We start from the raw sequence: 25,942 nt of genomic DNA, 5'->3' as shown, positions 1-25,942 counted from the left end.
TATCCACTATAATAATTATTATTGTCACCATCATTATTGCTGCCTCTAGTAACTCAGTAAGCATTTACTGATGCACTGACAAGTGTGAGGCATTATGTGGAAGAACAACCAGAAATAAAGACTAGACAGCTTGCCCTCAGTTTTCACTTGGGAATTACAAGGACTGTATCCCAGACAGAGAAAATCTGATTCTGTGAAAGGAAGAGTTTGATGTATGTATGAGTGTTAGAAAGGGCCTCATTTTGCCATTTAAGGAAAACATGGAGTCTTAAAAGACTTGTAAGATTTGGTTAGGAATCCTTTCTACATCCAATGAGTTAAAACAGTGGTTCTCAAATTTTAATGTACATCAGAATCATCTGGAGAATTTGTTAAAACAGAGTGCTAGAGCTTACCCTCAGAATTAGTGAGGAACAAGGGCAAGAATTAGCATGTGTACCAAGTTCCCAGATCATAGTCTGAAGACTACAGTTTGAAAACCACTGAGTTAGAAAAACCTTTAGGACTGGAGGCAAGGAAGAAAGCGAGTGTGAGTCAATGATAAAGATGATAGCTACTGATGGAAGAGAATTTGTGTAAGGGATACATCAGGAACGGTGCTGGAAAAGTAAATTGAGATCAAGCATTCAGGGGTGGATTGTACTTGAATGCCCTGCTGAGGGTGCATAAACTGAATGCAACAGGCAAGATAAAATTCTAGAAGACTTTGGGTCGTTTACTGCAAAAAAAAAAAAAAAAAAGTGTAATAGAGACACGATTATCCTGGATATTCTGCCAACTGCTGGGAATAACAGAAAGAAATTTGATTTAAAAAAATAAATTAAGTTATTTTTGAGAGAAGGGAAGACCAATCCAAGTGTAACCTTGTGTAGTGACATCCCAAAGGGATGAAAGGGCCAAAGCAAATGACATTTGAGAGAAAAATCTGTAAGATGTCTACATAGCAACCACTGTCCTTATTATTAGCTTGCTGTGTGAGCTTGGGCATGCTGTATAACCTCTCTGGTTTTCAGCTTTGTTGGCTAAAAACCAGTGTTCTTTAAGAATCTGCTTCTCTGTTATGGTACATAGGTCTATGGTTAGATAGAAGGCTGAAGTAGAGAGACAACTCAAAGGTGATTTCGACATTAAAAGACTGGAGAACTGGGGGAATCATGAAGCTAGTGACAAAAATAGAAATAATGTCAACATTTTTCATCTCAACTTGAAAATACTTATGACCTTGCTTCAAAGTGGAACAATAACAACAAGAAAACTAGTGCATCAGGACACCTCTGTTTAAAAAGTTACATTCAATTTTGGAGGTTAAGAATAGATAATGTATTGGGAGGCAACAGATATGCATATAGATGAATCCTAATTTAATGCAAACCTGTTAGTTTATTTATGTTATTAATATGATACCCTAGAGGATATAAACCAATTAAAAACCCATTTCAATTATTAATTGGGTCCCCTAATTGAAGGGACATAATAAATTAATTAAAATGTCCTCAGCTCTATTCACAAAGGAAAACACCTAAGTCAGGGAGTGGATTGGACAAACAGATCTGTCTTAAAATCTTATGCTGGATCCTATCCAACTTCACGTGGAAAAAGTAGCCAAATCCACAGAAGGAGGTGTTTGAACAAGGAGATTGGGAGAAGAGAGATACAAAGATGGATGTCCCACTGAGTTCTATGGATATCATGTCGTGGACATGCTCATTAAACACTTCAGGCCTCAGTTTACTTAAATATAATTTGAGATCATTGAATTGAATAATTTAAAATGTGCTTCCCTTGTTCTGGCCATTATACCTTATTATAAATACATGGGCCAAAAACACCAATCCTAAAACTCTCAGTGATAATGAAGCATTAACTGAGCATTTACTGAGCACACAGAACCTAATCTGTGCTCACAGTTAAAGGCTATGAAGGTGAAGAGACACAGTTCTTTCTCTCAGGCAGCTCAGTATCTCAAGGTGTCACAAGTACATGCTAAATTTGTGAGGAGAGGGCGCGAATGGAAATGTACACTTGGTGTCAAACCAACCTGGCCTCAAATCACAGCTCTGTATATGGATGACCCTTAGTTCTCTGTTTCTTCAAGTAAAAATGGAAATAATAACATCTCAGAGCATATGTTACTTAATGAAATAGATGTAGAGATTATATAGCAAAACAGCTAGTAGGTGAGAGTCAGTCAATACTGGAGTAGGTTGACGTTCCCATATACTTTATAAATAAAGATGTCTTGGCACTCCAGGGACATCTTGGGAGGATATCACATTGCTGAAGGAGAGTGTTCTTTCCTGTTGCTTTGTCGTGAAGTATTAGGAAGTATTTAGGAGGGTACAAAACAACAAATGGTTTTAATGCTCAATGTTCAAGGGATGAAAATAAGCTCTGGTAGAAGAGAAGAGTAATTTTTCACTGTATAATTGGGAAATATATCACATATATCAACGAGAGTATATAACTATGTATCTAGTACATGTTAGAGCACCTTAATGAAATAGATGAACATAAACATCCCTGTACCTAACACCAAGCTTAAAAATTACCTGGAAAATTCCCACACATCCTTCTACTACACATTTAATTTCATCACCATCAGAGGTAACTGAATTTTTTGTCCTAATAATTCCATAATTTTTTCTTAACATTTTTATCACATATGTATTTACCCCTAAATATGTATTGTTTGGTTTTAGCTGGTTTTGAACATTAAGTACATGGGAAAACATTCTATATTTCCTATGATGACTTGCTTCTGTCACACAACATCAGACTTTGAGATTGTTCTATATCGTATTAATTCATCTTCACTTTTGTATTCCATTGAATGAATTAGTTCATATTCACTGTCGTATTCCATTGAATGAATAGCCCACTATTTATTTATGTGTTCCACTGTCAATGAGTGATTTTTTTTCTATTAAATGTAATACTGCTACAGATATTCATTTATATCTCTTCTGGTAAATATATAGGAAATTTTCTCAAGGCTATGTGTCCTGGAAGGCAGAAATGCTGAGTCATCCCATATTCTCAAGCTTACTAAAAATGACAAAATTGTTTTCCAAAGTCATTATTTCAGTTTGCATCCCCACTTTCAGTGAATGCTTCACTTGCTTAAGAGTATTTTCAGATGTTGCAATGTTACAAAAGTGATGCTTTTAATTAGCTGACCTCTGATTTCTAAAAAAGTTAAGGATATTTTCATATGATTTGGGGTCCATTTATGTTTCCCCTATTCTGAAATGTTCGTTCAGGTGTTTTTTCCATTTTTACGTTAGATTGTTTGTTGTTTTCCTATTGATTTAAAAAATAGGTTATCATTTTCTTATACTATTCCTTTTCTGGTTTTATATATTGCAAACAGCATTTTCAAGTTTGTGCTTTCTTTTTTCAATCTCTGTATGGTGTCTTTTGAGAAGCAGAGCTTAATTTCTTTTTTTTTTTTTTTTTTTTTGTAGAAATAACCTAAGTGGATGATTCCTTTTATTTTCATAAATTTGGTCAGATCCATGACAACTTGGGCAATTCTGTGCAGTGTTTTATTTTATTTTATTTTATTTTATTTTATTTTATTTTATTTTATTTTAATTGAAGTATAGTCAGTTTACAATGTTGTGTCAGTTTCTGGTGTGTAGCATAATGTTTCAGTCATACTTATACATACATATATTCATTTTCATATTCTTTTTCATTATAGGTTACTACAAGATACTGAATATAGTTCCCTGTGCTATACAGAAGAAACCTGTTGTTATCTATTTTATAGAAACAGAGCTTAATTTTAGTTTAGCTTTTCTTTTATGGTTTTCTCCTTTTTATCTTTTTAAATAAATATTTTTTCAAGTTTAGTCACAAAAATGTTATTCTAACTTTCCTTTGTAAAGTTAGATATCCATGTTTAAATACTAGATCTATCTGGAATTCTGTTTTGTATAAGATATTAGGGAAAGATTCATTCTTTTTTCTTTTTTTTCTTTTTTTTAAATGAGCATGCCATTTATCATTTAGCCCATCTCTCACCACTGATAATGCCATGGATGTAATGGCATGCGTTAGGCTTTTACATATGTGGACATGGTACGACCCGTCTATCCTGGGCTCATAAAATATTGTCTTAATTTTTATGTAAATTGATAGTAAACTTTTATATCTGGGACAGCACAGATTCTCCTCTGGTCCTTCTTTAGAAATGTCTTAGCTGTTTTTAGTCCTTTATTCTATTATTTATATTGTAAACTCAGCTTGTCAATAATTCTGTGAGATAATTTTTTGAATTCCCATTAATCTCTGGACCACTTTGGGAAGAAGTTACCTTTAAGATATTGAATATTTTCTCATATGAACATGGTATTTTTGTACATTATTTTTGTTTCATTTTCCATTTTTCTGTAAACTTTTATAATTTTCTCCTTTAAATTCTTATGCATTATTTTGCTCCTAGGTACATTTTTGTGTACGTATTTGTTTCTAATAAAAATTCGTACTGATCTATACAAGTAAAATCAAATTTTATGTATTGAATTGAGTGTATGTATTGATATTATATCTGTGTATAAATATTATATATAGAAAATAGTGTTGATTTATACAAACATTGAATTTTATATATTGATATTGTATCAGGAAATACTGCTAAATTTTATATATTTTAATAATTTGTTTGAATATTCTTGGATTTCCTTTATCAGGTTAAGGAGGTTTACTTTTATCCCTAGTTTGCTGAATTTATATATATCTATATATATATGTTGTTGAATTCTATCACAGATTTACTTAGGCTTCTATGGAAATGATTATGTGACTTTTCTCTATCTACTGCTACTGTGGATGATTACAGTGGAGGTTGTCTAATGTTGAATCAAACTTGCTGTTTTGCAAGCAGGTTGGGTAGGATATAATATCTTTCTTACAGACTGCTGGATTTGGGGGTGCAGATATGCTCTTTAGTGTTTTTCCATTGATATTCAAAGTAAGACCAGCCTATAATTTTCATTTCTAATTCCCTTTCTCTAGATGTGATACCAGGTTTACAATAGGTTCATAAAATGAATTGAATGTTTTCTCCTATTATTTTATTTTCAGATATACTTTGCAAAAGGTTGAAATTGTCTGCTCCTTGAATTGTTGATAGAATTCACAGAGAAAAACATTTGGACTTACTGCTCCCTTTATGAGAAAATGTTTTTAACTCTTGGCTTCTGTCTTTAATAGTTACAGATGACCCAGGTAGTCTGTTTCTTCTGCAGCAGTTTTAGTTTTCCACTTTTCCTATTTTTAGTTGATAATATTTAATTATCTTTTCAGTTTCAACTGCATCCTCAGTTATGTTGTCATTATACGTGTATATTCATTAACCTTTTTCAATTAACTATTTTTTATGGTCTTAAAACCTCTAAAACAACATCCTTTTTTCCCTATTTCATCATTTTTGCCATAATTTTTATTTATGTTTTTTATTCTTTCTTTGAGTTTATTCTCTTCTTTGCTTAGTAACTTAGAATACATGCTTAATGTGTTAATTTTCAAGTTTTCTTCTTCCTAATATAACTATTTAAAGCTATATATTGCTCTCAAATGACTGTGGCATTTAGCTGACCACCACAAAATTTGGTTTCCAGTATTTGCACTATTGTTTAATGTATTTTTGGATTTCCATTATGATTTCTCTTTGACTCTAAGTTTTTCCAAAATTATATTTTTAAAAATATATTTTAAAATTTCTAACTATAGAGAAGCTTTCAGTCATATCTTTGGTTTTTATTTCTAGCTTAATTGCATTTGATCAAAGATTATGTTTCAAATGAATCTAATTCTAAAAATTTCTTGGACTTTGGTTTTCAGCCAAATTGTGCTCTCTTATTTTTTTCATAAATGCTTCTTTGATTCAAGATACATTAGTAGGAATTACAAATTTAGAATTTTTATAACTTTTTGATTTAGTGAAAATTGTTCTGTATTGATTCTCCTTATGTCTAGTAAAGTTTCTTGACTTAAAATTATTTTGCCTTATATTAATATACTTATACAATATATGATTATATTTGGGTTTATAATTTTTCCCCTTATTTACTTAAAATTGTGCTGCATTTTTCTGAATGTTTTGCTGTATTTATTTTAATAGTATATACCAGAAGTCTTTTTTTTAACCTAGTAATAAAAATCTTTGACTTTTACTGATCAGTTCATCCACAAACCTCAATTGTGACAACCTAAATCTTTTATTTTATTTCTATGAGATAAGCTTGTATTTTAATTTGTTCTAGTTGATTTTAATTTATTTCCACTCCCCCTTTTTTCTTTTACTGATTGATTTTTGGTGGGCTTCCTGACTCCCAGTTTTTTTCCCTTTAAAGTTATGAACTTTATATACTCTTTTATATTTCACCCTTGGAATTTTTAACAATTCAAATAATTTAAAATAATGCAGAATGTATCAACTCTAATCACTTCCTTCCAACATACATGCTTTTGGCTAGAGTTTTCATATTATCTGGATTTATCTTTTAAACCATATTCATTGGACAATATTCATACTCTTTTTAACAACCTGTGTTTAATATACTTACACATTTGCTCTTTTCTTTTTCTTGATCCTCCTGAATATCTGAATTTCCTCTCAAAACTTTTTCTTCTTCTCAATGTATGACTTTTTTTCTTTTTTAATAGAAATGTAGTTAATATTAGATTAGTTTCAGGTGCACAACATAGTGATTCAACACTTATACACATTATGAATTGATCACTACAATAAGTCTAGTAAACATCTGTCACCATACAAAGTTATTACAATATTATTGACTATATTCTCTATGCCGCATGTTACATCCCGATGACTTATTCATTTTAAAACAAAGTTTGTATCTATTAATCCCCTTCACCTGTTTCACCACCACCTCCTCCTCCCTTCTGGCAACCACCGTTTGCTCTCTGTATCTATGAATCTGTTTTCATTTTGTTTTGTTTGTTCATTTTGCTTTTTAGATTCCACATATAGGTAAAATCATACAGTATCTGTCTTCCTCTGTATTACATATCTCATCTAGTATAGAATCCTCTAGGTCCACCCATGTTTCAAGTGGCACAATTTTAATTTTTATGGATTAGTAGTATCCCACTGTAGATGTATATGCCACATCTTTATCCATCCATCTATCAATGGACACTTACGTTGCTTCCACATCTTGGCTACTGTAAATAATACTGCAATAACATAGGGATGCATTTATCTTTTTGAATTAGTATTTCTGTTTTCTTTGGATAAATACTCAGAAGTGGAATTTCTGGATCATATGGTTTTATTTTTAATTTTTTGAGGAGCCTTCATACTGTTTTCCTTAGTGGCCGCACCAACTTACATTCCCACCAACAGTGCACGAGGGTTCCCTTTTCTCCACATCCTCATCAACTGTTGTTATATGTTGTCTGTAACAATAGCCATTCTGACAGGTGTGAGATGATATCTCCTTGTGGTTTTGATTTGCATTTTCCTGATGATTAGCAATGTTGAGCATCTTTTCACATGCCTGTTGGCCAAACATCTATTCAGGTCCTCAGCCCATTTTTAATTGGATTGTTTTTTGATATTGAGTTGTGTGAGTTCTTTAGTTCTTTATATATTTTGAACATTAAACCCTCATCTAATGCACCATTTACAAATATCTTCTCCCTTCAGTAGATTGCCTTTTCATGTCCTTTAAGCTCTTGTTTGTACTTCTGATAATGTCTTTTCCTGGCCACCATTTCTCAAAGATAGAAAAACATAGGGACTGAAATTAAGTTAACTTATAATTTTCTATCTCAGAAATTTAAGGTCATTATCTCACTATGTTCTGACTTACATGGTACATGTTGAGAAATTAGATGACTCTCTACTTTCCTGCTTTTTGTTGGTGATCTGTTTTCTTCTCTGGATGTTTTAAAGATCTTTGTTTTGTTTTTTGGTTTGTCTTAGTTACCGTATACATTTTAAATTAATGACTTTCAATAATAAACGTATTAATAAATTGCCTTTAAATTTTTGTCTTCAGAATTTTCATTTCATTTCAGTATATTTCATAAAATATAATACACATTAAACTAAATTTGATCACATATAACACATACCAATAATTTTGTGTTAACATACACATCCATGTTTATTTTATATAATTTTACTAATTATTTACATATTATTTTATTATGCTTTTATAAATACTTTGAATAATTATTATACTAAATTATAATTTTAACAACTTCATTCATTATATTATGTTCATTTACTGTATTTTGTTTAACTGGTTCTTTGATGTTGGCCATTTAAATTGTTTCCAACTACTTTTATGATAATAATTATATTTCATAAACTTATTTATGCAGCTAGAAATGTGTTTCTACTATGGCATGACTAGTATTGACATTAGGAAGCTTGTACTCATAAAGAAAGGTATGGAATGAAAGCCAATTTTACTTCTTACTCACTAGCAAATTATTTGACCTTTGTGGACCTCAGAAGGCTTAGATCTGAGGTTTCATTGGAATTAAATTTTTTAAATAAGCTGTGGACTTGACCAAGTGTAGTCTCAACTAGAATTAATTTTCCCTAACACTACTCTTCTTGCTTATAATAGATACATATAAGTAGAATTATTTAGTCAAATGTCTGAGCACCTAATGACTCCTGCTAGGTATTTAACTGATAGCAACTGTCTGAATGAATGATTCACAGCATGTTTAGCTTTAGAACAGTATAGCGAACATGAGCACTGTTCACACCACATAAATAGTATAACCTGTGAATAATGTGCCCCTAATTTACAGATGACAAAGTGAGGCACAGAGAGGTTATGTGATTTCCCAAAATCACACAGCTGATACACAACAAATAAGTGGCAGATTGGAATCCAGGCTCTCTAACTCCAGAGACTGTGTATTTAATGTTATGATGCTTAAAACTTATATAAACATCTCCCTGACACTCAATTACTTCTTATATTATGGAGACCAACACATTTTAACTAGGTTTCTTGATTTAAAATTGCTCAAGATTGAAGGCCATCCTTATTTTCTGTACTAGTCATTTTCCACTTAGTCGTACAGTCTTTCACTGCTATTCATTTCACAAATATATATGCCTCCTCAGCTGATTTTAAGCTTCTTTAAGAGTTAGACTAATTTTGCATGTTTCTTTTGAATCTTCCATAACATCCCCCACAGTGGATAATCAGTAAATACTTACTGCCTGATGTTTAGACAATCTAAATGCTTTATTTCCCTGTGAAATTGTCTCCTTTTAATCAACAAATGGAAAATAAAAATTGTTGTAAGAAAACAAATCCAAAGAGAGAAGGAAAACCAAAAATGCATACAAGTCACATTAAACCCACTATACAGAGTGGCCAGACCAGGATTGTTTAACAAGGCAACCACGCTCAGATTTCCCTGGAGATCAGAGAATAGAAGAAAGTATCAATGCCAGAATCTTAATCTTAATCTTAATCAATCTTGAACGTGGGTAAGAAATAACCAACCAAACTGGACAACTACCAGGTAACTTTACTATACAGCATCCCATCTCAATCTGCCTTAGAAACATGATCTAAACTAGCACCACATCTGAACAGTAAGTGTTTGTATTCTTGTTTCTGATTTTGGAGTTAAAAGAGTTAACTCCCACTTCAAGCAGCGGCAATAGGTGTGGAAAGAAATTCAAACCAATTGTGATGATTGGAATTGCGACCAACAGGCTGAATAGGCTTGAAGCTGCTTTCCTGATAAATGGAGCTCCAGTAAAAAAGTGCAGGGTAACTCCCTTAACCTCACTGGGATGTTGTAAAGATTAATGTAATAACTTATTATCATCTGCCATATAATGGGCACTTAGCAAATAGTGCTATGACTATGACTAAAAGATTACTTATGAGGAGCACCTCCTTTCTGTCCTTTCTACAGGACATTTGGGTTTTGGATGTTTCCAGTTACTGCAAATATAAAATTGAGATATGTATGCTTAAAAGTATAAAAAGTTTATATATATTTCATTCCTCAGGTTAGAAATTATATCTTATACTGCTGCCACCGTGACTAAACCTGTCAAATCATACTAACACATACGTATGAATTAACAAAATAAAGACTTAAGTAAATCAATTATAGGTATTTATCATGTTGAACTTTAAAATAGGTGGAATTTCCTCGAGATGCAGTTAGAAAAATTACTGGCAAAGCAAGTTTTTCTCAAAAATGTATTTCTGCATATGGACAAAGCCTTTCCTCCTTTGAGTAATCTAGTTTTTTCAATTATCTCAAATAGTAAAACCATCCCTTAAAAAATGAATTAAATAAAGGTCGTCAAATTTTCCCGAATCCTCCAAATAGGTGACAAGTGAAAAGAGTTACCTAATATACCTGTATGTGTCAGTAAATTTAAGACTGCCATTGAGAAAATATTGATCTATATCTGATGCTGATCTATGACCAAAGTTATCTATTGTCGGAGCTTTGTGGTTTATTTTCAGCGCCTGCTCCAAGGTAGGTTGCATTCATGCCCATGATATAGAACACAGTTAAATGCTGAGACTGGATTTTTAGTCCTGAAAAACAATCCACTGAGTCATCTAAACTGGTTTGAAGTACACAGATCTGCATACTGTTTCCCAGACCCTCAATGCCACATCCCCCCTCACCCATATTCCATTTATGTCAAATGACCAGAATATGCAAATCTATAGCACCAGAAAGTAGATAAGTGGTTGTCTAAGGCTGAGGAGGGACTAGAGGTGGGGGATCTGGGATACGATAGGTAAAGGGCATGGGGTTTCTTTCAAAGATGATGAAAATACTCTTTAATTATGGTGATGGTTTCAAAACTCTGTGACTATACTAAAATCCTTGAATTGTACAACTCAGATGGATGGATTATATGATATGTAAATTCTATTTCAATAAAGATGCTATGGAAAAACATAAAATAAGTTTTTTAGAAAGTGGTAAAAGGAGAGATGATGCCACGTGACTTTCATCAACTGTGTCACGCCAAGTTTCACTGGCATCTTAGTTCACTGCATCTTGATGGAAGGATGCAAAAGAAAAAAAAAAAACAGACTAGAAGGTTCCCCATGCAATATCAAGGCAAGGGAAAGCTTTTTTAATGATGCCAAAATATTTACAATTTTTCTGCTTAATCAGATCAATTAATATGATTCACACATAAGAGACAGAGAAGGGTTAAGACCAAAAACCCATCTGTCAGACCCTGTATGTTGCCACATTTGATATGCAGAGGCTTTGCATATGGCCCTAATTATTTTCAAGTGAATGATCAAGAGCATTATAAAGACATGACTTTGTTTCCAAGGCAGTGGGCACTTTCATCCCAACACAGGATATAGTCACATCATACACATATTCAACCCAGTGGAATTTCCTCATAGGTACTTGCATGGGGTGGTGGGGGGAGGAAAAGAAATGGAGAAGAAGAGACATATTAATTGAATTGATACTGAAGAGTCAACCAGTACAGCCATTCAATGTGCAAATATCTCAGAACTAGCCTAAATCAGAAGCCCAGAATCCATCTTCTGCCAGTGTCTTGGTTCCCACGTGCCTCTCAGGACCTGGACATCTCATCCCATTACATATGTTTAAAGAATCTGATTTGGGATCAACATAGCCTGTATAAAGAAGCCAATGACTTTATCAGTGGTTCAACTGAATAAAGAGTGTATGATTCTAGTGCTGGTGGAAAAATGGACTCTGCTCAACTTGGTTAGAGAAGACCTTCCACCCAGAAGCTACCGAAGGGAATTTCAAGGGTAATTCAATAACATACAATTGTCTTTTTATTCATGCTCTGACCTTAGATTCTAGCACACACGGAAGTGGCAGCTTTATTTCACGTCCTAGTCTGCTCAGTTGATAACAGCTCTTTGGCAGATGATGGTAGATGAAGGACAGCTCATAAATGAGGGTGAGCTGTGAGAAGCTACCAGAGCATCAGATGCAAAACAATATGCAGATAAAAAGAAGCTTGGAGCAAAAGAGAAAGAACATGCAGTGAGGAGACAGTATACAAGGGGAACTGACAATAAAAATGGAGACATGCAATGAATTCCGTAGGCCTCCTGGTACACTTGACTCATGTAGCAAATAGAACTGTTTTTAAAATAGATACTTTATTCGTGTCTGTAGTCAAAATTTAATGCCTTAACTTGCGATGCTCAAGTTGATCTGAGATTTGAAATATTACTCTCTCATTAAGCTAACTGTACTCTCAATATTTAAATAATTATTATAAGGTCCCCTAAGTTCTCCCAAGTTGAATCACTGTTTGACTAAAGGAACTTGTTCAGTTTTGCTTTATTCTGGCTTCTCTTAATGAAGTTGTATGATTCTTAATGAAGTGATATTGGAAAGAATACTTCATCTATAAATCGAAAGAGATGAAAGTATTATGCTGCGTGAGATACCCCATAAAGAAAGGCAGAAATCATAAGATCTTATAATTTTTCATTCTGAGAATTTAACTGACTATGCAGAGGCTCACCTAAACAACAGCTGAAGATACAGTGGGCGACTTGATGCATTAATGCACCGGCATTGCTTCCCACTGGCGGGCTTTTTCTGATAATAAGCACTTATTTTAAAGGCTAATGCATCTCCTTGCCCATTAACCAAATGCTAACTGAAGGGTTAATAGGTATCCAGGAATAAACTAGGCAAAGTTGAGAAATATAGGGAAAATAAATGACACCTTTCCTTTACCCTAAAAATTTCCATTCTTGTTTGGGGAAAACAAAATTAAGATAAAAGAAACAGAAAATAGACAATTACCATCACATTGTTGTGTTATGACTTTCCTGATATGAGTGTCGGGACTTCAGAAATGGGATATCTAAAGCTAGGCTCTAAGTCAGGATCAATTTCATGGAAAAGATAAGAATCTTAGTTGTGCCTTGAAGGATGGGTAGAACATGACCAAGCAGAGGATGGAGGCCAGGGCTTTTCAGACGGGGTGGGAAATGGCTCAACAAGAAGTCAGAAGATGGAGTGATAGTGTCAGTGTTTGGAGAGGGTGGGAAAGAGAAAGCAGAGGGAGCTCAAATGGTGGAGTTCAGGTGCGGGAGCATCAGGTGACACTTGGAGCAGTTCTGTTTTGACAGGGTGGCAGCCTGCTGTGACTGCACTTTCCTTTCATATCCCCATAAAATAACATGACCCATCTCAGCTGTGGGAAGCCTGCCCCTTCTCCACCTCCTGATGGGCCCTGAGGTGGGGGTGCGGATGGGCTCCTGTCCTGCTCAGGTGCCAGGCGTTCCCCACCTTCTTACTTCTGAATTTCCCTGCAGATCTGTGACTTTGAAATTCCCATTTATTTACCTCTTGAATGCTCTAGCTACTACCTGGTAGACACAGCTCCAACCCCTTCATTCCTGGAAGAACCAATAATTCAAATGGTAGAGAAACTAGCATATTCTAACTGAAGATTAGAGAAACAATACAGAGGTACTTGGAAGGTGGGGACAACCTAAGATTGATATCAAGATTTTTCAGCCATTTCTACTCCAAGAAATTTCTTACGCATCTTCTTTTCTGCTCAGAATCCAGATGGCCATAATTTCCTGATGTCTGTGTGTATGAGTGTGTATATATATATAACGTCTGTCTCTATTTCCATCTTCTCCTAGTTCTAGGATACACCACTATCCCCCCACCTCCAAAACCGCCAGGGCACACAAGCAAAATTCTTGACACTTGATAATACAGAGTAACTTTGCTTTTCTGTCTCCACTCCCACCCTGGACTAGTTCTTGGGAGCCTAATCATGCATAACCTAAAAATCCCATCCGTAAGTTTTCGTAAACAGAAGAGCATCTACTCCAGAGATGAATTCTGCTGTTCCCCTCTAATGCAGAGAACAGCTGCAGTCATTTCTATTTTTCAGTGATCTTTTTTTTCCTGCCTGTTACATATTATTGAAGATTGATTAGCTAAGCAGATCATTAAGGTTCAGGAAAAGGTAAAACAAATACAGTGCTTTGGGATGACAAAGCCCATTTGAAGCCGGCTCTGGGTAGTGCTTTCTTCACACTTGGAGAGAAAACAAAGAGATCTTGCTTTTCTTTTCCTTTCTTTTTTTATTCTCTCTCTCTCTCTCTCTTTTGTTTTTTTTGTTTTTTTTTTTTTTTGTCTTTCCACCATATTCAACAAAATCAACTCGGCAAATAAAAAAAAATCATTGTATGAAAACAAGGCGAGAGCACTCAGTGCAGAGTGGGAAAAACTGGCAATGCAGATAGCTCAGTTCTTCATTTTCACAAAATATTTTGCCCTTCATTGGTGACCCTTTGCATCTGTTGCCCGTGGTGCTGAGCCAGGGACATTAGGAGAGTCAATGGGGATAATGTAACAGACTCCCATTCCCTAATGGGAGGGAAGCCCTCGTTTATGCTGATTTAAGTACGCATTCTAAAGACTTTACACACCCGTTTGGATTTTCTGCAGCTTTTAGATTTCCCTGAAAATCACTAAACCACAATCTTCATCTGTGTAGTTTTTGTCTGTCTTTAGGAAACATGTTCAGAACAGTCTTTCTGCAAAGGCAGGGCTGTGTGAAAAAAAAAATGGTTTGATTTGTCCTCTCCTGGACTCTGGTAAAAGCATTTGATTGTGAGGTTGGTTTGAGAAATGCTGCATTAAGCAAAAACTTAATGCAGCTTCAAGGAAGTTTTTCCTTCTTGCAGCTGCCAGATTAGGACCTGGGTGTAAACTCACGAGTACAAAGTATTGAACTGCCAGAAGGCACCATACCTAAGCAGGGTCAGGGACCCAAACCAATCACATGGTGCCAAGTCCATCTGCCCCTCTCTTTGTCACGTGGATAAAACCTAAGGAAGATGAACCTCACCGGCAGCCATGATCAATGGAAGTGGAGCACAAATATCACAATCTGTTATCAGTGGAGAGAAGTGGTTTGGGGTCAGAGCCAACCTCCGAGAGGGGCCCTGAGATTCACGTGCTGATGTTAATTTTTATGTCAGTGACCAGTTGATAGCTATGCCATTTCCTTCTTCCCAGGGCCCTGAGTCACACAATCCACTGGAGATAGCTCTCTGGTCAAGAATGAACTTGGCATAATAATGTTGGCCACCTGTTCCTCTCAAGGCAGAGCCAAAAAGGCAAGACGTGGGAAAAGACTAAATGCTGTCTGCGTTAAAGGACCTTTCCCTGTGCGCAGACCTTACTTTCCTCCTCGTCAGTGAGACTACAGTCAGCCTGCTTTGTCCATTGCTGAAGCACAGCATCGCCCTCCCTGGTGATGCCTGTGGGTATCAGCTGCTTAGCTATGACCGAAAAGCTTTTGCTCTAGAAAAGGAAGTACCATCTCCCATTCCCATTAAAGGTCTTGGTCTTTCTCATGGTGCACACACCCCCGTGTTGGGTGCATGTGTAAATTCAAACTGCGTGTCTTTTATGAGTTGCATGCTGTTTCTCCAGCTTTTTTTTTTAATACAGCATCCTCCTGCTTGCAATGAAACCAGCATATTGGATTTTATACGGTTATAAAATCCCACATAAGACAAACTATATAGAAAACTCTTTTTATGTAACTTGGGACTTCTTCACAATATTTTTTTTTCCCCAACCACTGCCACATCCCCTACCTCCCCATTCTGTTTCCTTCTCTGGTCTTGAGAAACTCTTGTCCAAAACATTCTGGAGACATCTACTTTTTTTTCTGTCCGTTTCTTGATTGCTTTTATGAGCTCACTGCCTGGGAATTACTCTTTTTAACTACGAAGGAGCCCACTGATGAAGGTTTGTAATGACAACATCTGTTTGGAACAACATCTGTTAGGATAATCTCTTGTCACACACTTAGCATGCTGGTCAGTACAAGCCAACATTCAGCCTGAGAGCGAGGCTCTCCTGGTGTTCTTGGGGCCAAGACAGATAATTTGATAATTTAAACTATAAACGACTCTGGATGGCAAGTCACATTTTTAGATAAAGTCTATAAAAACACAACAGGGCTAATCTCCATCCACTGCAAAACTCAACTTAGTTATGTGTACCATATGATAAATTATGTAGCATAGAAAGCCATTGCCCACATTGTGAAATTCACTTAAAAATAGCATGCGTAAGTTCTGCATTGCCTTGAGCTACATTTGTTTATGCAATAAGCCCGGATAAACATTCCACAACATTACACACTAGCCTTATTACCAGGAGTCAAATATTCCAAAAGGCTTTTTTGAGTTTAAGGTAATCCATAGTTAATCATGTCCTTCAGACGAAAACTTGGCTCTAGTATTATTTTCAAAAGAATACTTCAATACCAGCCATCCTTCGCCAGTGCCAGAATGCTTACAACATGATCAACAAGTTGCACGTATACCCTGACAAGCAAGGGTTATGATTTAGAAGGCAAGCCGGGAATGTATTATTATGGTGAATGTAATTCAAGATGCTGGGCAGTATGAGGCACAGGTCACCCTAAACTTCACACTCTGGGAAAACAACTTTCAGAGGGAAGGGATGCTCGAGCAGAAACCTGTGCAGGAGGAAGGCACCAGCCATGTAAGTATCTGGGGAAGAGGACAAGAAACAGCAGGCACAAAAGATTGAATATGGGTGTGCGCATGAAAGTAGGAAGGAGGCCAGTGGTGCTGGAGCAGAGTCAGCTGGGGAGAAAGTGGAAGGAAATGAGGTCAGGAAAGTGGCCCAAGGCCAGATCATGGCCTTACAGACCATTAAAAGCCATTTGAATTTTATTCTAAATGTGGGAAGCGCAAAAAGTTGACACCAGAGGAATGAGGAGTCACTACCAAAATAATACAATAATTATGCTCCAATGGAATAAGTATGGGCTCTTTAAAAAATAGGAACCCAGAAAAAGAAATACCTCAAGTTTTTTAGGATGCCAAAAAAAAAAAAAAGGTAAAATTGTTATTTGATTTTGAAGGATTTGGCTGAGAAGGGAGAAGAGATGATTCAGATTGAAGCAACGCTTCTGTGCAGAGACAGCAGTATGCATAAAAACAGAGGGAAAATACAATATACTACAAAATAGTTTAACTGGTTGGAGAATGGAAGGAAGTAGTGCGAGGTAGGGTTAGCATGAGATCTTCAAGGTCTTTGCATGTCACCCTAAGGAATTTGAACTTTAGCCAGTAGGCTAGGGAGTCACTGAAATATTTTAAGCAAGGAAGTGATGCAACATGATCGTACTTTTATTTTGGAATAATAAATCTGTCAGTAGTGTGAAGAATTAATTGAAGTACAGGGGAGTGTCTGAGGTCAGGACTACCAGCTAGGTGACTTGAAATAATCCATATGAGGAAGAAGAGATGAACTAGGGCCATGACAGTACGGAGAAATATACTGGAGAGTTATTTACAAGGTAGGGGCTCACAACTATTTGGATATGAGTGGAAAATTTGACTGTCATCAAGGATAATTTCTTGGCTTGTGGTTTGAGGAATTTGGCCAATGGTGATATCATTACCCAAGATAGGATGGAGGATCAAGTGTGAGACTAAACATTTTCGGATTTAGTAAAAAATGCAATTTGTGAAATAGAGGAGATACTCAATGGACTAAAGACCTAAAGAAGGTTAAGAGGATACAGGTACCAGAGCACAGGTGTAACTTAGCATTGGCAAAGGATGAGCGCCAACTTACCTGTAAAGGAGGAAAAGGTGTAAGAGGTGAAGAGAACTTGGGTAATTACAAGATGGAAGAGGAAAATAAGAGCATTCACTCAGGATTACCCTCTTCCCTCTCTCTCTCGATATATATGTTCATATCTCATATATATGAATATACATATGTGTATATAGATTTTTACCTTAAGTTTATATATATATATATATATAATATATATATATATGTAATGGCTTAATATGTGTGTATACATACACACATTAATTGGGGGAAAATTTCCATGGAAGATATATAAGCTGAAACAGGCTTAAAAGATAGGTAGATTTTGCCTAGATCAAGAACAGTCACAACGGATGCTGAAATCTCAATGTTTATTGACAGAAGTGTGGCATCATCATTTGAAGAAGCCGAAGAAAGAATGTGGGCACTAGCTTGTTGGTAGGAGAGGGAGCGATGATTAATTTCATTTCATACATGTTGAATTGAAGGTGATGGTAAGAAACCAAAGGGTATATGTTCACTCTAAAACTGAAATTACACTGTTGGGGCAAAAATGGGTGGTCTGAGCAAAAAGAATAAATCAACAAAAAGGATAAATCTGCAGAAAGGTAGTAGTTGAAGGTATAAAGTTATACTGGTAGCAAAAAATTGTGAAGGAGAACCTCGTGGGCAACGCTTTCCACAGTCAGCAAGGAGAAAGTCCACAGACTCCAGAGTCGCACCCCACCAGAGGATCTTGTATTGGCTCTGAACCGGTTAATTACTTGAGAAGGGGGAACCTCCCCTAAGAGGCAGGTGTTTTATACCTAAATACTAATTTAACAAAAACTGATGAAAACAGGATGAAAATGCCTGTTCATAGGGAGTATGGTCAGAACATCACTAGAAATGTCCATGAAGGACAATAAAAATATGAAATGAATATTGAGAAATTTTGAATAGGTTGGATTACAAAGAAGGAAACCTTAGCTAAGTCCTAGAGACAGGTCATCAACACTGCCGATTGCTGAATTTTGAAAGAAAAACAAAACGGGAAAGTGACACTCTCTGGGAGACGATGCACTATGTAAACATATGTGTCTACCCCTGTCATAGAGTAAATCGGCAGTGCTCAATTTAATCTTTTGCTTAGAGATTTCTCCAGCCTGAGTTTAAGTTTACAGGTTGTACATTCCAGGAAAAGAGCTAACCAGCATTTAGTGATGCGGGGATGCTGACATCAGCCTTTATCCATCCCTCTTTTTTACCCCAGTGCCACCATGTCCCTGCTACATTCTCTGGCAATACAGATCTAGGTTCTTGGAACACAACTTCACCTGGGATAACTGCCCTTGAGGAGAAGAATTGGCTCATTCTCCAATGTGATGGCTGTGGGGCCGGTGCTGTGAAAATCTCATGTGTCCCATTAATTCCCTATAATCTTTAAAAGGTTAGAAACATCAGAGCCTTGGAAATAAGTTAACAGATCTTCTGAGACGCTGAAGAAGGTACACAGATCTTTTTGAAAGACAGTCCAGGTTCCAGCTGCTTTTGAAACCTCAATGCCACCAGACGTTGAAAATATCTCCGACTGAAACCATGCAGACTATGAAACTGTAGAAAACAAAATTCTTTGAACTTTAAACACACAGAGAATAGAATTAGACTTTTTACTTTATTATTGTGGGTCTTTGACCTTAATTTGCAAAGGGTTGTTATGTTTGTAGTTTTATGTATTTTCATAATTTTTTTTTTAATGAGGTGGGGTTTAAATTCAAATTGAACCAATTCTGGTTTTGGCATTACCCTGTTGTACCCTCTTTGGATATTTTACTGTTGGAGTATCTTAACTGTTGTATCTAATCTGATTGATGATTTTTGGTATGCTGCATTGAACAACGTGACTGGTCAAAATAGAGAAACAGAATGGGAAGTGAATTTTCAACTCTGGTTGAAGACTGACCTTGAAGTTGACTGCATAATTCTGACCCATTTCATACCTTTATGTGGACAGCATCAACAGCACACCGCTGGTCCAAGGACAAAATCCAAGAGAGTTCTGGTTGCCACTGAAGGAGCAAACTCATTGCGGTGAGAGCAGAATAATCCTGATAGAGGTCAAATTGCCCCTATGCAGCCAACGGCCACATCTTTAATTGACCATAGGCTTAAGGGTTAATTAAACTCAACGGGCAAATAAAAACAAAGAGATAGGGAATTTTAGAGAAAAGCCCATCTGGTCTACCCTTCTACTCATGATTTCCATAAAAGGAGATGTGGTAAGCATATTAATGTTCCCCTTCTCCCAATGGTATCTATATACTAATCCTCAGAACCTGTGAGTATGTTACCTTACCCGGCAAAAGGGACTTTTCAGGTGTGACTGAGTTAAGGATCTCGAGATGAAGAGCATCCTGGGTTATTTAGGTTAGCCCAGTGTAATCACAACTCAAACAGGGAGGTAGGAAAGTCAGTGTCAGGGTCAGGGAAGGATGTGAGGATGGAAGCAAAGGTTGGGGTGATGCAATTGCTGGCTGGGGACTATGAGTTAAGGAATGCAATTCGCTTCTTAGAAGATGAAGAAGAAGAAAAAGATTGTCCCATGGAGCCTGTGGAAGGAATATAGCCCTGCTGACACCTTGATTTTAGTCCCATGACATCCATTTTAGACCTCTGACCTCCAGAACTGTAAGATGAATTTATGTTGTTTAAGCTACTAAGTATGTGGGTGATTTGCAACATTAGCAATGAAAAGTAATACAGTAGTTTTTCCCTTTCTGTGGCCTCTTTTTTCCCTTTCTGGGAGAAGAAATTGTATATTGCTTGATTTGTGTATTTAGGAAGTTAAAACAGAAATTTTCAGGCTTAGCTCTTCTATTTTTCTTCTTGCGACTGTGCCTGCACAAGCTCCTCGCTGGTTGTCCATGTGTGAGTCTTATCTGTGCACTTGGGTGGCCTGCCTCATCCACGATGGCCTGTGGCTGCATGGGTGAGTCTGATTTCAGTAGCTCATTGAACAGGACCATTTGGCTCTCACAGTTAACCTCTATCAATAATTAAAATACTATTTTTATATCAACCAGGAATTCCTTTCTGATTTTTTATTCTTAAAATCTGGGTGAGGAAGTGGGCTATGATTCTTTGGGTCCCTGAGGCCCCAATAAATACAAAAAAGTAGGCGGCAAAACATATCCAACATTGTGGGGAAAATTGAGACTAATAAGGAAGACTAAAAACAGGCTGTTGAATATGGTAATAAGGTTACCATAATGTAATGCAAACTTACCACCTTTAGCCCGAAGGACAGCATCATATTTAAGAAATGTTAGAAGTACTTGCCTTAATGTTAGAAGACATGGGTGTTCCCTTATACCTCTATTACATAGCATTGTTCTTGAGGTTTTAGCCAACTCTATTAGAGAAGAAAAATAAACTAGAAGTATAGAAATGCTAGAATGTGAATAAAACGATTACAATTTGCAGATAATTTGATCATGTACTTCTAAATCCAAGGAATATATTAAAATAATTAATAATTATGATAGTTTGAAATCTTAGATTTTGTATGATTTAAATCATATCTTGTGTAATATTGTGTAGTATTGTTTCATATCAGCCATTATACTATTTTTTCCCTAACTACATTGCCTAGAAGCTCAGTACAATGTTGAATAGTAATGATTAAAAAAATATTTTTGTCTTATGCCTGAGTTTAGTAAGCATGAATTATGATATTATTATATTCTTTTTAGAAATACTCTTCATTGGGTAAAGGAAGTTTACTCCTATACAGCTGTGTTTAATAAGTTGTATACATTTCTGAATGCAATTTATTACCAGTGTATGAAGGATTATTGAAGCTATATTTGTGTGTAGTTGGTCTCTCTATACATATTTCCATTAACTGTTCTTGCCTGATTTTGGTATCTCTGGATTATATCAGCTTATAAAACATTTTCCTTCTAGCCTCATCTCTGAAATATTTTATTTAAGAAAAGGATTATCTTTTACTTAAATTTTCAGTATGAACACCGTATGATAAAATCTGAACTTGGTAACTTGAGTAGGTAATTTTTAAATTATAAGTCAATTTCATTGTTTTGTCTTCCAGATCTTTAAACTGCTCATTCACATTTTCATTTCTTTATCTTTCTGATTTAGATTTTAGATGAATTCTTCAGTACTTCATTTCAATCACATTTTATTTCATTAACTTTCTCTTTAACAGTGTCACACTAGAATTGATGGAGTATATTGAGATTTTTAAAATTTCAATGACCATATTTCCATTGTTATATTTTTATGTATACCTGTTCACAATTTGTTTGTGGCAGCTTTACTGTATTTTTTTTCTTTAGAGATTTTTTTTAATTTCTTTGAGGATCTCACCTTGTATTTATAGCACTTTAAGACTACTCTTTATTTTTATTTTTAGAAGTGATTTTAATTCTTGACATTTTTCTAGCTTCAAACAAAATTCTTCAGAAACTTTTGATTTTCTAAACTTACATATATTACTCTTCTGTCTCTACTGAGCCTTCTCTTGATGGCAGTTCCAAAGGCTCATTTACTCGTATTCCTACAGCTCCAGTCAAACGTGAGGTGTCATATCCATGTCTCCAAGATTCTGTCCCATGGTGCTACCCAGTTACTGAGACAGCAGGCAACTTGACCAAGGTCTTGGTTTCTGGGCTGTCTGCTTCTGCTCCAGACAGGGTGCTTATATAGTGAAAGCTGAGACTCACAGTCCCACTAATTTTTTAGTTTAAATTCTTGAATGGGAATGCAAACTCCAGGCCACCAATTTTAAGCAAGGTGATTTGCTGTAGTCTCCAACACAAGCAGAAGTCCAACTTCTGCCCTTTCAGCGTTCTTCCATACCCTGAGGCCAGCACATGCAAAGCTTTAGCCTTTCTTATTACTACAGACCTCTGTTGCAGGGATATTTAATTTTTCAGTATGGGTATATATTTTTATAACAAAAAATTAACTCTGTTTAATTAAGGACAATTTAAAAAAATGCAAACATACTTTTGGATTTTGACTTCATTTCAAATAGAATTTCCAAAAAGAAATGTCTAATTTTTGTGATCAGTTTGAATGATTTTTTTTGCCCTTTATTTTAATTTGAATTATTATTTCTGCCTTTACTGTTATACTTCACATGCCAAAATTACAGTCCTTTTAAATACAAAAAGCACGGTTGTGGTGTATACTTTACATTTAAGTTTTTCTTACTGATACACAGAAAGGTTTCATTCTGATATAAGGTGTGAGTTAGGAATGAACTTTATTCCAAAGGATCAGTTATTTAATATAATTTATTGTTATTTTCACATTGATTATACTTTAAATTAATATACGTATTTGTCTTTTTCTGATAGTTCTAATATATTGGGATTTCATGATTAATAATATATTGCTTATCCTTGCAATTGGGAAATACCCAATTATTGCAACTTTATCTTCTATTTCAATATCTGGTAAAGAAAGCCTTCTTTTACCATTCTTTTTTTCAGTCTTTGTTTTAGGTAGTTGTGTATGTTTTCTTTTCCAGGTGAAGTTTACACGTAATTTTCCCAATAAGAAAAAAAATTCTACTAAGTTTTTGATTGGCATTAAATATATAAGTTAATACAGAACTACATATTTCTTCATTTAATCATCTTCTTCATGTCCTTTGTTGATTTTTTTTGTCGATACCCTCATAAGGGCACCATGTATATCTTATTATATTTATTTCCAGGTGTTTATCTTTTCTGTCACTATTTGAATAGTATATTTATCATCAATATATTTTTACCTGGTTAATGTTGATGTTGAATGCTCTTGTTCATTCTGATATCTTATAATTGTTCACATTATGAATATGCTTATTAATTTAAATAATTGTTCAGTTGATTTCCTTTTGTTTTAGAGGTATAAAATCATGTCTACAAACAATGATATTTTGCCTAAATGTTTAGTATTTATAACAAATTTTATGTTTGAGCTTAATTACAGTGGAAAGCACTCCTAGCAAAATGTTCAACATTGTGGTGTGTATAGAGGGACAGGATCATAACAAAATTTCCCTATATCAAATTCAATGTGACTATTTCTACGGATTTGCCTCTGAACATAGTACTCACTTTAGTTTACAATAAACTATTTATATACTGCTTAGTATTTTTACATTTTATTTTAAATGGATTTTTTATTTTTAAAAATCAGAAGTAAATTTTAAATTTTACCAAGCAATTTTCCGGTATGCAATAATAGCAGATGCATGAAGGTGAAATCTACAATTGTGCAGCCTGTGTTCTGGTACAGGTCTTGCCACTCGCAGGCCGCATTAGTCTAAGCAAATAATTATTAATCTATACCTTGGATTTCTCATTTGAAAACTCTAGGTGATAATGTTCCTATCATATATATTTTTAAACAATTAGATGATCCAGTGCTTGTGAAAATATTTCTTGATACAATGCCAGGCAATGCTAAATGCTAATAATTATGAACTATTATTATTTGTAATGACTGTCTCATTGTTTTTCTCCCCAAAATGGTTAATTTTACTAATAGATATCAAATATATTTTCTAAAGTTAAAACAGTGTCTGGATCATAGTAAGCACTCAATAAATGCTAGCATTATTATTGATAAAATTAAATTATTAGTCTATCTAAAATAGTAATCACTATAATCTATTTTTTAATTTTCTAAATATGTCAGAATTTAATAATTATATTTTTGTTATTATTTTCTAGCTTAATTCCACTTTGGTCAGAGAATAGCTCTTTAAGTTTTCAATTCTTTAATATTTGTCATATGGCCTAGCATATAGTAAGTATTATATGCCCCAGCATACAGTAAATTTTGGTAAATGTTCTGTGTGCACTTGAAATTAAAGTATATTCTAAAATTCTGAGCTTCATATTCTATGTTTGTCAGTTAAGCCAAGTTTATTTCTATATATTTGCTGATATATTTTGTGTACCTATTCTCAGTTAATAAGAGGAGGTATGTTAAAATGCTCTCTCTGATGTAGATTTGTATATTTCCTCTTAGTGCTGTAACTTTTTTACTTTATTTTCTAAAGCAGTTTACTGGAGCATACAATTTTAGAATTATTATATCTTTTGGATTATTTGCCCATGGTTTCATAAAATGTCCCTTTGTCTTTACCATGTATGTTTTTATGTCCAACCCTTCTTTCTCATATATTAGTATGGTGTTTAGATGGTATGCATTTTTCATTCTTTTTACTTTCAACCATTCAGAACTGCTAGATTCAGGCATGTCTCCTTTAATCATCATATAATTGAGTTTTATTTTATTATTCAGTCTAAAAATTCTTATATTTCTTTGCAGTATTAGTCTTTTCATATTTTATCTAAGTATAGATAAATTTGGTTTAAATCTACCATCTTAGTATTTGGGAGTTTTTTGTTGGTACTGATTCTGATCTCTTTTTCAATCTCTCATTCTCTTTCTTTGTCTCTCCTCTTTTTGGGAATATTTTTATTATTCTATTGCCCAATTAACTGGAGGTTTTATATATATACATATGATATATATAAATGAAAGGTTATGTTTTATATATAATATTATATTGTACATTATATAAAATAAATATTATATTACATATATTATGATATATACTTTTTAAAATTTTATTTTATTGAGTTAGAGTCAGTTTACAATGTTGTATCAATTTCCAGTGTATATATATATACACTATATGTAAAGATACAAAAATATATATGTATATATATACATGTATATCTTTATAATTTTGCTATTATTTTAGTTTTTTCTGGAAATTATTTTTTTAACTTTTTTTTATTGAGTTATAGTCATTTTACAATGTTGTGTCAAATTCCAGTGTAGAGCACAATTTTTCAGTTATACATGAAAATACATATATTCATTGTCACATTTTTTTTTTACTGTGAGATACCACAAGATCTTGTATATATTTCCCTGTGCTATACAGTATAATCTTGTTTATCTATTCTGCATATGGCTGTCAGTATCTATAAATTTTGAAATCTCAGTCTGTCCCTTCCCACCCTCCACCCCCTTGGCACCACTAGTTTGAATTCTGTCTATGAGTCTATTTCTGTTTTGTATTTATGTTCATTTTTCTTTAGACTCCATATATGAGTGATCTCATATGGTATTTTTCTTTCTTTTTCTGGCTTACTTCACTTAAAATGACATTCTCCAGGGACATCCATGTTGCTGCAAATGGCATTATGTTGTCATTTTTTATAGCTGAATTGTATTCCATTGTATAAATATACCACATCTTCTTCATCCAGTAATCTGT

The sequence above is a fragment of the Camelus dromedarius genome, chromosome 1 (assembly GCF_036321535.1).
Source record: "Camelus dromedarius isolate mCamDro1 chromosome 1, mCamDro1.pat, whole genome shotgun sequence".
Taxonomy (NCBI): Eukaryota; Metazoa; Chordata; class Mammalia; order Artiodactyla; family Camelidae; genus Camelus; species Camelus dromedarius.
The sequence above is the reverse complement of the archived record's forward strand: the minus strand, read 5'-3'. Positions refer to the sequence as shown.